The 14,883-nt window shown below is 37.9% G+C and overlaps 1 protein-coding gene across 1 annotated transcript in view; it reads left to right on the forward strand.

Moving 5' to 3' along the window:
- Nucleotides 1–14,120, forward strand: part of LOC118520433 (arylamine N-acetyltransferase 1) — a 127,186-nt gene extending 113,066 nt beyond the window's left edge. Inside the window, exon 3 of the transcript XR_013446607.1 lies at nucleotides 13,876–14,120. The gene's annotated coding sequence lies outside the window, so the exon portion shown is untranslated. The remainder of the gene's footprint in view (nucleotides 1–13,875) is intronic.
- The last annotated feature ends 763 nt before the right edge of the window (nucleotides 14,121–14,883 follow it).

A 14,883-nucleotide genomic window follows, 5' to 3' on the forward strand; every position in this document is an offset into this window, starting at 1 on the left:
TGAGAAACAAACTGAGGGTTCTAGAGGGGAGGGGGAGGGGGAATGGATTAGCCTGGTGATGGGTATTAAAGAGGGCATGTATTGAACGGATACTGGGTGTTATACGCAAACAATGAACCATGGAACACTACATCAAAAACTAATGATGTAATGTATGGTGATTAACATAACATAATAAAAAAAAGAAAACAAAAAAAAAACTAATGATGTTGCTTAATTGAATGTAATAATAATAATAATAATAAATACACTAGAGAATCCTTTACAGTAGAAATAAAAGAACTAAAATTTAATCAGGCTGAAATTAAAATAGCTATTACTGAGATGCAGTCAAAGATGGAGGCTCTAACAATTGGCTAAATGAGGCAGAAGAGAGATTCAGTAATATAGAGTAAAAAATGATGGAGAATAAGGAAGCTGAGAAAAACAACTTCTGGATCACAAAGGGAGATTGAGAAATCAGTGATACCATAATGTGAAATAGTATTTGAATAATAGGGGTCCCAGAAGATGAAGGGGGAGCAGAAGGTTTATTTGAACAAATTATAGCTGAGAACTTCCCTAATCTGGGGAGGGAAACAGGCATTCAAGGCCAGGAGGCACAGAGAACCCCCCTAAAATCAATGAAAATAGGTCAACACCTTGACATAGAAGTGAAGTTGGCAAATTTCAGAGATAAAGAGAAAATCCTGAAAGCAGATGGGGACAAGAGGTCCTTAACCTCAAGGGTAGAAGCATAAGACTGTTGGCAGACCTGTCCACAGAGACTAGGCCGCCCAGAAAGGACTGGCATGATATATTCAATGTGGTAAAAGGGAAAAATACACAGCCAAGAATATTTGATCCAGCAAGGCTGTCATTCAGAATAGAAGGAGAGATAAAAAGTTTCAAGACAAACAAAGAGTAAAGGAATTCATGAGCACTAAACCAGCCCTGCAAGAAATATTAAAAGTGATCCTTTGAGCAAAGAGAGAGCCCAAAAGTACAAAGCCAGAGAAGAACAGAGACAATCTACAAAAACAGCACCTTTACAAGTAATACAATGGCACTAAATTCATCTCTTTCAGTAGTTACTCTGAATTTAAATGGGCTAAGTGTTCCAAACAAAAGACACAGGGTAACAGATTGGATAAAAAAGCAAGACCCATCCAGATGCTGTCTACAAGAGACTCGTTTTTGAACCAAAAACACTTCCAGATTGAAAGTGAGGGGGTGGAGAACCATTTATCATGCTAATGGAAATCAAAAGAAAGCTGTGGTAGCAATCCTTATATTAGACAAATTATTTTATTTTATTTTTTAAGGATATTTTATTTATTTATTTGTCTGAGAGAGAGCACAGACAGGCAGAGTAGCAGGCAGAGGGAGAAGCAGGCTCCCCACTGAACAAGGATCCAGGATGCTGGGATCATGACCTGAGCCAAAGGCAGATGCTTAACCGACTGAACAGCCCAGTCATCCCTAAAAAAATATTTTAAACCAAAGACTGCAGTAAGGGATGAAGAGGGACACTCTATCATACTTAAAGGGTCTATCCAACAAGAAGATCTAATAATTGTAAATATCTACGTCCCCAACGTGGAAGCACCCAATTATATAAACCAATTAGTAACAAAATTAAAGAAACACATCGATAATAATATAAAAATAATAGGGGACTTTTAACACCTCACTTAGAGCAATGGACAGATCATCTAAGCAGAAGATCAACAAGGAAACAAGGGTTTTGAATGACATACTGGACCAGACGACCTTCACAGATATATTTGGAGCATTCCATCCTAAAGCAACAGAACACACATGCTTCTCAAGTGCATATGCAATATTCTCCAAAATTGATCACATACTGACACAAATCAGGTCTCAACTGCTACAAAAAAACTGAGATTAGTCCCTGCATATTTTCAGAAAGCAAAACTTTAAACTTGAACTCAATCACAAGAGAAAATTTGGAGCACAAATACATGGAGGTTCAAGAGCAACTTAGTAAAGAATGAATTGATCAACCAGAATATTAAAGAATAATTTTTTTAAAGATTTTCTTTATTTATTTGAGAGAGAAAGAACGAGAGACAGAGAGCATGAGAGGGAGGAGGGTCAGAGGGAGAAGCAGACTCCCTGCTAAGCAGGGAGCCTGATGCGGAACTCGATCCCAGGACTCCAGGATCATGACCGGAGCCAAAGGCAGTTGCTTAACCAAATGAGCCACCCAGGCGCCCCTTAAAGAAGAATTTTAAAAAGATGTGGAAACAAAAGAAAATGAAAACACAACAGTTCAGAACCTCTGGGATGCAGCAAAGGCACTCCTAAGACGGAAGTACATAGAAATACAAGCCTTTCTCAAGTAACAGGAAAAGCCTCAAATACAAAACCTAACTGTACACCTAAAGGAGCTGGAGAAAGAACAGCAAATAAAGCCTAAGTTCAGCAGGAGAAGAGAAATAAAAAGATTAGCACAGAAATCAATGATATAGAAATCAAAACAACAGTAGAACAGATCAACAAAACTAGGAGTCAGTTCTTTTTTTTTTTTTTTTTTAATATTTTATTTATTTGACAGAGAGAGACACAGCGAGAGAGGGAACACAAGCAGGGGGAGTGGGAGAGGGAGAAGCAGGCTTCCCGCCGAGCAGGGAGCCCGATGCAGGGCTCGATCCCAGGACCCTGGGATCACTACCCCAGCCGAAGGCAGACGCTCAATGACTGAGCCACCCAGGTGCCCCTAGGAGTCAGTTCTTTGAAAGAATTAATACGATTGATAAACCCCTAGACAGACTTATCAAAAAGAAGAGAGAAAGGACTCTAATAAATAAAATCATAAACGAAAGAGGAGAGACCACAACCAAAACCATAAAAATACAAACAATTATAAGAGAATATTATGAACAATTACATGCCAACAAATTAGGCAATCTGGAAGAAATGAATGCATTCCTAGAATCATATAAACTACCAAACTGAAACAGGAAGAAATAGAAAAGCTGAGCAGACTTGAAACTGGCAAAGAAATTGAAACAGTGTAATAAAAAATCTCCCAACAAACTAGAGTCCAGAGTGAGATGTCCTCCCACCAGAATTCTATCAAACATTTAAAGAAGAATTTTTCTAAAGCTGTTTCAAAGATAGAAATGGAAGGGGGCGCCTAGGTGGCTCAGTTGGTTAAGCATCTGCATTTAGCTCAGGTCATGATCCCATGGTCCTGGGATCGAACCCCACGCCGGGCTCCCTGCTCAGCGGGAAGCCTGCTTCTCCCTCTCCCACTCCCCCTGCTTGTGTTCCCTCTCTCACTGTGCCTCTGTCAAATAAATAAATAAAATCTTTTAAAAAATAGAAATGGAAGGAAAACATCCAAACTTATTCTATGAGGCCAGCATTACCTTGATCCCTAAACCAGCCAAAGGCCACAGCAAAATGAGAATTACAGACCAATATCCCCAGTGAATATGGATGCAAAAATTCTCACCAAGATACCAGCCAACAGGATCCAATAATACATTAAAATGATTATTCACCACAACCATGTGGGATTTATTCCTGGGATGCAAGGGTGGTTCAGCATCCACAAATCAATGAATGTGATACACCATATTCATAAAAGAAAGGACAAGAACCATAAGATCCTCTCAATAGATGCAGAAAAAGCATTTGACAAAATACAGCATCCTTTCCTGATTAAAACTCTCTGCAGTGTAGGAATAGAAGGAAGATACCTCCATATCATAAAAGCCATATACAAAAAACCCACAACAAATATCATCCTCATCAGGGAAAAACGGAAAGCTTTTCCCTCAGGGTCAAGAACATGGCAGGGATGTCCACTCTTACCACTATTGTTCAACATAGTATGAGAAGTCCTAGCCTCAGCAATCAGACAACAAAAAGAAATAAAAGACTCCAAATTGGCAAAGAAGAAGTCAATTCTCTCTCTTTGAAAATGACATGATACTTTATGTGGAAAACCCAAAAGACTCCACCCTGAAACTACTAGAACTCATACAGCAATTCAGCAACGTGGCAGGATACAAAATCAATGCACAGAAATAAATTGCTTTTTTATACACTAACAATGTGACTGAAGAAAGAGAAATTAAGGAATCAATCCCATTTACAATTGCACCAAAACCATTATTCCTAACCAAAGAGGTAAAGGAATTTTACTCTAAAAATGACTGAACACTTATGAATGAAACTGAGGAAGACACAAAGAAATGGGAAAACATCCCATGCTCACTGATTGAAAAAACAAATATCATTAAAATGTCTATGTTTCCCAAAGCAATCTACACATTCAATGCAATTCCTATAAAAATACCATTGATATTTTTCACAGGGCTTGAACAAACAATCCTAAAGTTTGTATGGAACAAGAAAAGACCCCGAAAAGCCAAAGGAATGTTGAAAAAAAAACCAAAGCTGGGGGCATCACAATGCCAGACTTCAAGCTATATTACAAAGCTGTGATCACCAAGACAGTATGGTACTGGCACAAATGCAGACACATAGAGAACTCAGAAATGGACCCTTGACTCTATGGTCAACTAATCTTTGGAAAAGCAGGAAAGAATATCCAAGTGAAAAAAGACAGTTCTCTTCAATAAATGGTGCTGGGAAAATTGGACAGCTATATCTAGAATGAAACTGTACACTATACATTTTCTTACACCATACACAAAGATAAACTCAAAATGGATGAAAGACCTCAGTGGGAGACAGGAATCCAACAAAATCCTAGAGGAGAACACAGGCAGCAACATCTTCAACCTCAGCCACAGCAACTTTTTGCAAGACACGTCTCCAAAGGCAAGGGAAACAAGACAAAAATGAATTATTGGGACTTCATCAAGATAAAAAGCTTTTGTACAACAAAGGAAACAGTCAACAATACTAAAAGGCAACCTATGGAATGGAAGAAGATATTTGCAAATGACATATCAGATAAAGGGAGAGTATCTAAGATCTATAAAGAACATATCAAACTCAACACCCAAAAAAGAAATAATCCAGTCAAAAAATGGGCAGAAGACATGAACACACATTTCTCCAAAGAAGAGATGACACATGGCCAACATACACATGAAAAAATGCTCCACATCACTGAGAATCAGGGAAATACAAATCAAAACCACAATGTGATACCACCTCACACCAGTTGGAATGGCTAAAATCAATAACTCAGGAACAACATATGTTGGTGAGAATGAAGAGAAAGGGGAACACTCTTATACTGTTGGTGGGAATGCTAACTGGTGCAGCTACTCTGGAAAACAGTATGAAGTTTCCTCAAAAAGTTAAAAATAGAACTACTCTATGACTCAGCAATTGCACTAGTAGGTATTTACCCAAAGGATACAAACATAGTGATTCAAAGGGGCACATGCACCCCAATGTTTCTAGCAGTAATGTCCACAATAGCCAAATTATGGAAAGAGCCCAGATGTCCATCAACAGATGAATGGATAAAGAAGTGGCATATATACACAATGGAATATTACTCAGCCATTAAAAAGAATGAAATCTTGTCAGTTGCAGTGATGTGGATGGAACTAGCAGGTGTTATGCTAAGCAAAATAAGTCAGTCAGAAAAGACAAATACCATATGATTTCATTCATATGTGGAATTTAAGAAACAAAACAAATGTACATAGGGGAAGGGAAGGAAGCATAAAATAAGATAAAAACAGAGGGAGTTTCATAAGGGACTCTTTTTTTGAAAATTTTTTAATTTAAATTCAATTAATTAACATATGTATTATTAGTTACAGAGGTAGAGGTTGCTGGAGGGAGGTGTGTGGGGAATGGGGTAATTGGCTGATGGGTATTAAGGAGGGTGCTTGATGTAATGAGCACTGGGTTTGTATGCAACTTATAAATCACTAAATTCTACCTCTGTAACTAATAATATACTATATGGTAACTAAATTGGATTTAAATTTTTAAAAATTTAAAAAGAATGATAAAAAGAAGTAAAAGAAAAACAAAGCTGGAGGCATCATAATTCCAGACTTCAAGTTATATTACAAAGCTATAGTGGTCAAAACAGTATGATACTGGTACAAAAATACACACATAGATCAATAGAACAGAGTAGAAAACCCAGAAATGAACCAACAACTATATGATCAATTGATCTTCGACAAAGCAGGGAAGAATATCCAATAAGTAAAAGACAGTCTCTTTAACAAATGGTATTGGGAAAACTGGACAGCAACATGAAAATGAATAAAACTGGACCACTTACTTACACCGTACAGAGAAATAAATCAAAATGGATTAAAGACCTAAATTTCTTACCTAAAATCCTAGAAGGAGGACAGTCAGTAATTTCTTTATATTGGCTGTAGCAACATTTTTTTCTAGATATGTCTCATGAAGCAAGGGAAATAAAAGCAAAAATGAACACTTGGGACTACATCAAAATTAGAAGCCTTTCTACAGCACAGGAAACAATCAACAAACTAAAAGACAACCTAAGGAATGGAAGAAGATATTTGAGAATAACATCCAATAAAGGGTTAGTATAAAAAATATATAAAGAAGTTATACAACTCTACACCCAAAAAACAATCCAATTTAAAAATAAGCAGAAGATGTAAACAGACATTTTTTCAAAGACATAGGATGGCCAACAGACACATGAAAAGATGCTCAACATGGGTCATCATCAGGGAATTACAAATCAAAATTACAATGAGATATCACCTTATACCTGTCAGATTGCCTAAAATCAACAATATGAGAAACAACAGATGTTGGTGAGGATCTGAAGCTAGGAGAACCCTCTTATACTATTGGTAGGAATGCAAACTGTTGCAGCCACTCTGGAAAACAGTTTGGGGGTTCCTCACAAAGTTAAAAATAGAACTATCCTATGATCCAGCAATTGAACTAGTAGGTGTTTACCCAAAAATACAGAACAAAGAAACAAACAAACTAACTAATTCAAAGGGATACATGCAACCCAATGTTTATAGCAGCATTATCTACAATAACCAAATTATGGAAAGAGTCCAAATGTCCATCAACTGATGAATGGATAAAGAAGAGGTGGTATATATATACAATTGAATATTACCCAAAAAAGGTAATGAATCTTGCCATTTGCAATGATGTGGATAGAGTTAGAGGGTATGATGCTAAGCAAAATAAACGCTCAAAGGGAAATACTGTATGATTTCACTCATACGTGGAATTTAAGAAACAAATCAAATGAGCAAAGTGGGGAGAAAAAGAGGGCAAACCAAGAAACCAACTCTTAACTAAAGAGAACAAAATGATGTTATCAGAGAGGAGGGTGGGGGCAATGGGTTAAATAGGTGATGGGCATTAAGGAGTACACATATTGTGGTGAGCACTGGGTGTTGTATGGAAGTATGGAATCACTATATTGTACACCTGAAACTAATATTACTCTGTAAGTTAACTAACTGGAATTTAAATTAAAAACTTTGAAGAAAGGTAGGTAAAAGGGACTAAGAGTACACTTATTATGATGAGAACTGAGTAATGTATAGAATTATTGAATCATTATATTGCATACCTGAAACTAATATAACACTGGATGTTAATTATATTGGAATTAAAAATTTAAAAAGGAGAGAGAAAATATATCTATTTGCTCCTGTATGCATAATGGTGTCTAAACGAAAAAAAAAAAAAAAAAAGCTCTGTGTATGATGGAGGCAGGGAAGTTTGGGACATATGTTGAGGAGTGGGAGAAAGTTCTCCATTTTTAAAAAATACTTTTTGGTGTTTCAATCATGTGGATGTATTACCTATTCACAAAATTAAATTAAAGCATCTATGCCAAATGGTGCCAAAGTTATAAAGAAAACATGGAAATGTAATTTATCCTTGCTCTAGAATTTGCATTTTGGACTTTTTGCATTTCAAATTATGTATTTTCAGACACATATGGGTCTATCTTTCCAGAATTATTTTAACTTCTACTTAGGAATTGTAGCCACTCACAGATTTATTTTATAGCTCTTGTAGAACATGTCGCCATAATTTCCCAAAAGGAGAGATGGATATCAATATACTTCATCATGAATGTGATCCATTCAGCTGGAGACAATAAAGAAATGGGAATCACTCCTGAAATATAATGCATGCCTCAGAGACACTCGTGTTAGAACTCTAGTTAAGATATATCTCCTACATGAAGTATTTTACACTTACCCATACTAGGCTTTTCTGCCATTTCCCTTCTTATCCACACTACCTGGGAGGTCTTGCTACAGTGTGTCCCTGTAAGTTTGACATTTCTCAACTTAAAAGAGTTAGCCATATATAATTAAAGAGAGAAAATCCTGTGTTTTCTTCTTCAGATCACTGGTATAAAAATTATTTTTATTTTGTGTTCTCAGTGAGAAAATAGGAAAGTAGTGGGGATTGCAGAAATTGGCCCAGTGTGGCAGATCTTCCCATTTTTCAATAGCAACCCAAATTCAATATCCTAAATATAATTTTTAAAATTGGGGGGTTTTGTGTAGGCCAAGATCTGCAGGCAGATCTGACCTGTAGTTTCCAGCCTCTAATTTTAGCCATTTCCTCATTCTTGACAAAACTGCAATAGTTTAAATATTTAAATAGCCCTTGGTGTGAACTTCTCTAAGACATTTTTAAAGGTTAAATATATACTTTTTTTGCAATTGTCTTGAAGAAAACTTTTTAAATTCTAAAGGGATAAAGTTCCTTTATAAAAACAACATTGTCTTTACTTTAATAAGTATATTGCCTTGTCTTAAGCATTTAAGCATTTTCAAAAGTGTATGTCCTACCAAACTGCTCTGGGTAGCAAACCTAGCAAAGATTTAGAAATTATCAATGTAAAAGAGCTTGTAGAAGAGAATATACTTGGGCTGTGGCTGCAGAGATACCAGAATGCCCATTTTGCTCACATTGACTAATGTAAATAAAATGTATGAATTGGATATCTGTATGAATGTATCTAAGCAATAGCTACTTTTTCTGATTTCACCTGAAAATTTTATAGACTCTTAAATGATTGTCTTTATGTCTTTTTTAAAAGTTTTTATTTAAATTAGAGTTAGTTGGGCGCCTGGGCAGCTCAGTCAGTTAAGCATCTGTCTTTGGCTCGGGTCATGATTCCAGGGTCCAGGGATGGAGTCCCACACTGGGCTCCCTCAGCAGGGAGTCTGCTTCTCCCTCTCCCTTTGCCCCTCCCCCCTGCTCATGCTCTCTCTCTCTCTCAAAAATAAATAAATAAAATCTTTAAAAAAATAAAAATAAGGAGTGCCTGGGTGGCTCAGTCATTAAGCCTCTGCCTTCGGCTCAGGTCGTGATCCCGGGGTCCTGAGATCGAGCCCCGCATCGGGCTCCCTGCTCGGCGGGAAGCCTGCTTCTCCCTCTCCCACTCCCCCTGCTTGTGTTCCCTCTTTCGCTGTGTTTCTCTCTGTCAAATAAATAAATAAAATCTTAAAAATAAATAAATTAAAATTAAAATTTAAAAATTTAAAAAATAAATTACAGTTAAAGTACAGTGTAATATTAGTTTCAGGTATACAATTTAGTGATTCAACACTTCCATACAACACCTGGTGCTCACCACAATATGTGCATTCCTTATTCTTCATCATCCATCCAAACTATCTCCCCCACCTCCTAGGAGCCAGCCAGCTCCTTTGTCCCTGGAGAGGTGTCTCCTTGAATGCTACCACTCAGGGATGTGCTCCAAAAAGGGAATAATTTCCCCTCTACGTGTTCCAGGCGTTCTTCAAATTAATGTTACCATGCTAGCTGACCCTGGGTTGTGTGCTTGCCTTCTCTCCAGGCACAGGGCAGTGCTCCTAGGGCTCTCTCCTAGCCAGGCCTGCTGACCTTTAAAATTCCAGGCTTTAAGGCCCACTGGTCACAAGAACTCAAGAAAATCAGCCTCTCTTGTTTTCTCAGCCAATGGCTTTGGAGAAATCTTCCTGTGCATTCCCCTGTGTGTGCTCTACTCTCTCTTGCCCTTCTCCATGACCATAGCTCCTCTCCCTCTGCAGCACCTGCTATCCTTTTCTCCCCTAAACCACATCTTCACACTTCCTATATTCTTTGATGTGGCTTCTTCTCTCCCTTTAGTTGTGGAGTTTGTTCTGTCAGTCTTCGGGTTGATTTCTGAGGCATGTAGATTGATTTGATAGTTATCAAATTGTGTTCCTTAGTTGAGATGAGCCTAGAATCTCCTACTCTGCTGCCATCTTCTCTTCTGCATGATATTATTTTGATCTTGAATTTGTTGAGGTTTGTTTTGTGGGCTAATATGTCATCTTTTCTGGAGGATGGTCCATGTGCACTTGAAAAAAATGTGTATTCTGCTGTTTTAGGATCGAATGTTCTGAATATATCTGTTAATCCATCTACTCCAGTATGTCATTCAAATTCATTGTTTCCAGTCAGGAAACAACAAAAGTTGGTGAGAATGTGGAGAAAGGGGAACCCCCTTACACTTTTTTTTAAAGAAATTTTATTTTTTTAATTTAAACACGTAAGATACCTAGGAATAAACCTAACCAAAGAGGTAAAGGATCTGTACTCTAGAAACTATAGAACACTTATGTAAGAAATTCTGGAAGACACAAAGAGATGGGAAAACATTCCATGCTCATGGATTGGAAGAATAAACATTGTGAAAATGTCTATGCTGCCCAGAGCAATCTACACTTTCAATGCAATCCCTATCAAAATATCATCGACATTTTTCAAAGAGCTGGAACAAACAATCCTAAAATGTGTATGGATCCAGAAAAGACCCCAAATTGCCAGGGGACTGTTGAAAAGGAAAACCAAAGCTGGGGCATCACAATGCCTGACTTCAAGCTATATTACAAAGCTGTAGTCATCAAGACAGTATGGTACTGGCACAAAAACAGACACATAAATCAATGGAACAGAATAGAGACCCCAGAAATCTATGATCAACTAATCTTCGATAAAGCAGGAAAGAATACCCAATAGATAAAAGTCTCTTCAACAAATGGTGTTGGGAAAATTGGACAGTCACATGCAGAAGAATGAAACTGGACCATTCTCTTACACCAAACACAAAGATAAACTCAAAATGGATGAAAGACCTCAACGTGAGACAGGAATCCACCAATGTCCTAGAGGAGAACACAAGCAGCAATATCTATGACCTTGGCCACAGCAACTTCTTGCAAGACATGTCTCCAAATGCCGGAGAAACAAAAGCAAACATGAACTACTGGGACTTCATCAAGATAAAAACTCCTGTACAGCAAAGGAAACAGTCAACAATACTAAAAGGCATCCTACAGAATGGGAGAAGATATTTGCAAATGACATAACAGATAAAGGGCTGGTATCCAAGATCTATAAAGAACTTCTCAAACTTGACACCCAAAAAAGAATCCAGTCAAGAAATGGGCAGAAGACATGAACAGACACTTCAAAGAAGACATGTGAGTGGCCAACATACACATGAAAAAATGCTCCACATCACTTGTCATCAAGGAAATACAAATGAAAACTACAATGAGATACCACCCCACACCAGTCAGAATGGCTAAAATTAACAAGACAGGAAACAACAGATGTTGGCAAGAATGTGGAGAAAGGGGAACCCTCTTACACTGTTGGTGGGGATGCAAGCTGGTGCAGCCACTCTGGAAAACAGTATGGAGGTTCCTCAGGAAGTTAAAAATAGAGCTAACCTATGAGCTAGCAATTGCACTACCCCAAAGATACAGATGTAGTGATCCAAAGGGGCACCTGCACCCCACTGTTTAAAGCAGCAATGTCCACAATGGCTAAACTGGAAGGAGCAAAGATGTCCATTGACAGATGAATGGATAAAGAAGATGTGGTTCATATATACAATGACTCAGCTATCAGAAAGGATGAATACCCACCACTTGCATCAACATGGATGGAACTGGAGGGGATTATGCTAAGTGAAATAAGTCAAGTAGAGAAAGTCAATTATCATATGGTTTCATTTATTTTTGGAACATAAGGAATAGCACAGAGGACCATAGGGGAAGGGAAGGAAAACTGCATATGAAGAAATCAGTGAGGGAGAAAAACCACGAGAGACTCTTAACTCTGGGAAACAAACTGAGGGTTAAAGAAGGGAGGGGGGTGGGGGGATGGGGTAATCAGGTGATAGATGTTAAGGAAGGCACGTGTTGTGATGAGCACTGGGTGTTATATGCAACGAATAAATCACTGAACACTACATAAAAAGCTAATGATGTACCATATGTTGGCCAACTGAGTATAATAATAAAATAAATAAAAATAAGAAAATAAGAAAAGAGCTGATGGGCCACAGATATAATTAAGGGTAAGCATAGCATTTGGATGGTTAGTCACAATCTGAGAGAGGGCAAGTTGGGCAGAATTGAGGTCCTGCCTTACTGCAGAGTGTGGCCTCCCATGGTAACTGTTTTGAAAAGGAACAACAGGCATTTGTGTGTGAAGACACACACTGCCCACCCCCATCCCACCCAATGATGATTGGGCAGTAGTCACCCTTGTCATCATCATCTGCACTCTTCTCTGCCTTCTACCAGTGAGGAGAGATGATATGTATTTCTCAGGAATTGTACACATAAGGCAAAGTAAGAGAATCAATCTGAGAGACTGACAAATTACTTGTTTCAGAGCTACAAGGATCAGGCTGGACATGATTGCAAAGCCACAGAGGCCTTTAGATTTAATCAAGGCAGGAAATGCTATCACAAAATCTGATCTAAGAATCTTATGATGGAAGTAGTGGAACCAGGCCAATCAGCTACTACTAGCTGAATGTTCTCTCTGAAAATGTCCTGCTTGCTCAGAGTTTATTACAAGGCCACCACACATCCATTAGGATTTCTAGGTTTTTAAATAAGTTCCAAAATGTCCCAGCTCATGACTTCAAACCATAGTACAAATATTTCCAAAGTTGATGGATAAATTCTCTGTTTCAAAAATACTATATTATTTGAACGAAAAATAGACCTTTTTATAAACCAAGCTATAAAATAAGCTTTTGAAATAAACCTTTGAAAGCCTTGACAGGACTAGAAAAGGAGGCCAGATTCCCTATGGTTCAGGTCAACAGGAATATATGACAAGGTTTGAATTCACAGAGGTGAGTTTTATACACCATGCTTACATGAAAAGCTTCAGTTGGGAACTCTAGAAATTATTTTCTTTGCATCTTTTTATTTATAAAATGTACATTCATATTAAACACACATACACACTGAACAGCGAGCACCAAGAGCCAAACTGAGAGCAGCAGCTATTTTTATTGACAATGACACTTTGATGACCACTGAGATGTGCTAGAGGCCCCAGGGAAGAGTTTTAAAGGAGAAGACATTTGGGTTATAGAGAGAAGTGGGAAAATAAATTCTTTATAGGTATTTACCTGGACACCAGGAATAGCATTCATGTTAATCTTTGGCTTGGACTCAGATTTGAGGTCTATCCTCTGCAAGTTCTGTGTCTTCCTCCCAACATCATTAAAGCAGTATGATAACAGTCTGGAGACATAACAAGAACCTTGGGTTGGAGGTCAGGAGATAAGGGCCTTAATACCCTAACACTTGGGACAGTCCTGGTTTATATCTATTTTCTTGATGTAATTCTTAAAAACATCCCCTTTCATTCTCAGAAGTGACACAATTTAGGATGTAAATTATATGATGGGGTACATTGCAAAATCAATCACTCCTTCCTTCATCAACATACTTTCCAATATGAATTTCAGCTTCTCCATCAAAAGAGGAATCTATTTCCCCTTCTTGAATCTGAACTTACTTATGACTTGGCTTTGGCCAATAAAACACAATGGAAGTGATATGCGAGTTCCAAGCCCAGGTCTCAGCTTATCTTGCATATTTTCATTGTTTCTTTTAGAGCTTTGTCCAGCTGCCATGAGAACATGCCTGAGTGAGCCTGCTAGAGGCTGAAAGATCATGTGGAGCAGAGACAAAACGCTACCAGATGAGGTCATCATGGATCAGCCAATCCCCAGATGACCTGGCAACTGACTGCAAATGCATGGATGTGCTCAGTGAACATCAGAAAAACTACAGGCAAGCCTATAGCTTAAATTTATGATCTGTAAAATTGTTAGCTAAATAAATGTTCATGGTTTTAAATCACTGAGTTCTGGGCTATTTGTTATGCATCAAGCTAACTGATACATAGAGTCATCCTAGCTCTAATCAAAACTTTGTCTTAACCAACCTTGTGAACTTGGACAAGTCCCTTAACTCTACTGAATTTAAATGTTAAGTAAAGAATAAGTACATTTTGTAAAATGTATTTTGTAAAAAGGTAACTAACATTGCCTGTATTAGTTTCTTAGTGGTTCTGTGAGAAATTACCAAAAATTTAGTAGTTTAAAACCACAAAAATTTATTCTCTTACAGTTTGGGGAGCTAGAAGACCCAAATCAGTTTCAATGGGTTTGATGAAGGTATTGGCAGGGCTCATTCCTTCTGGAGGCTCTTGGGGGGAATCCATCTTCTTGGTTTTTTTGAGCTTCTGGAGGCTACTTGCATTCCCTGGCTTGTGACCCTTTCTTCACATCTGCTACAACCCTTTAGCTTCTGTTGTTGACACATGCACTTTCTCCCTGATCTCCTGCCTTCCTCTTATACAGATCCCAGTGACTACATTAGATCCATCCAGATATTCCAGTTATAATCTCCCATCTCCAGATCCTTAAACTTGATCACATCTGAAACTCCCTTTTGACATATAAAGAAACATTCATAGGTTCCAGGGATCAGGACTTGGATATCTTTGGGGAGCCATTATTCAGCATACTACATTGCCTAAGAACTTTATGCATGTTAGGTTCTCTCTTGAGTAGTGGGGAAGTAGAGATGCAAAGAACAGTTCTTATTCTAACGTCAG

Source organism: Halichoerus grypus, chromosome 3, assembly GCF_964656455.1.
Source record: "Halichoerus grypus chromosome 3, mHalGry1.hap1.1, whole genome shotgun sequence".
Classification (NCBI taxonomy): domain Eukaryota; kingdom Metazoa; phylum Chordata; class Mammalia; order Carnivora; family Phocidae; genus Halichoerus; species Halichoerus grypus.